Source organism: Pelodiscus sinensis, chromosome 12, assembly GCF_049634645.1.
Source record: "Pelodiscus sinensis isolate JC-2024 chromosome 12, ASM4963464v1, whole genome shotgun sequence".
NCBI classification, from domain to species: Eukaryota; Metazoa; Chordata; order Testudines; family Trionychidae; genus Pelodiscus; species Pelodiscus sinensis.
The window spans coordinates 45,523,958-45,525,039 of record NC_134722.1 but is presented as its reverse complement, the minus strand read 5'-3'; positions in this window follow the sequence as shown (position 1 = coordinate 45,525,039).

Here is a 1,082-nt window from a genome sequence, read left to right as displayed (position 1 = left end):
GCGCCCTGCCGTGGCCGGGGGAAAGGCTCCCAGAAGGGGTCACAGGCCCCTGCCGGGAGGGGTATAGGCTGGAAAGGAGGTGGTTCGCAGCGGGAATCCTCAGCCAGAGAGCAATCGGGGTGCGACTGTCAGAACCCTGTGCAGCTGCCGAGCTCACGTCCTGCTGCCGGGTGGCCCCCCCGCCGTGCGCGACACACGGCCCGAGGCAGCATCCCCCGCTTGCCGTACATCTAGGGCTGCTCTCCTGCCTCCTGTGCCAGTGCCAGTGCATGGGGTGTCTTGCTACCCCCCTCCCTCCCCCGAGTCCTGTGTTTCTGTGACCCTCCGCTTTTGATTTTTAATGGTTCTCGCCCGCGTGGCTGCAGAGAAGGAATCTCGAAGACGTGGTCTGAGAGTCACTGAGGGGTTGGGGAACTGGAGGGTGGCGTGGATAAAACATCACGTGGCTTTTCTAAGCTCCTGACTTTTAAACCCCAGCCCATCGCTGGGGGTGGGAGTGAGCCGGGGGGGCTGGCTCATGTCTTGAATGCCCAGGGTAGGCGATATTGTCGATGTCTAGGGTGGAGCTTCTCTGTCCCGGTCACTGGCCCCTTGGGGCTGCTTCTGTCTCCCAGGCTCTTGGCACAGTAGGTCCCCAGTGTCTGTGGGGAGAACAATCTTTCTTCCTGCACTTGCTCCTAGAGCAGGGGTCTTAAACTCAATTAACCAGTGTCAGCCCTCAGTCTTCCTAGCAGGGCAGCAGCTCGTCCCTTAGCCCTGCCTGCCACCCCCAGGTGACTTAAAACCTTCCAGGGGACCCCACCACCACAGGCAGCGCAGCAGGGCTAGAGCGGCTTCCTGCTGCTAGCTCCATTGCCCCCAGGGAGGTGTGCGCAGAGCCGTCCTGTCCACTGGTGTCAGCTGGGCAACTCTTAACTCATTTTGTGAAACTCACTAGCTCTCCAGACACCAGCTCTCCTGACTTGATCACAAGTCAACTGATAATTCGGGCTCCCCCCCCCCTCCCCCTGGAAAACTCCAGCCACGTTATTAGAATTAAGCCAGGTCTGGAAACTTCACCGCCGCCATATCTCATGCACCGC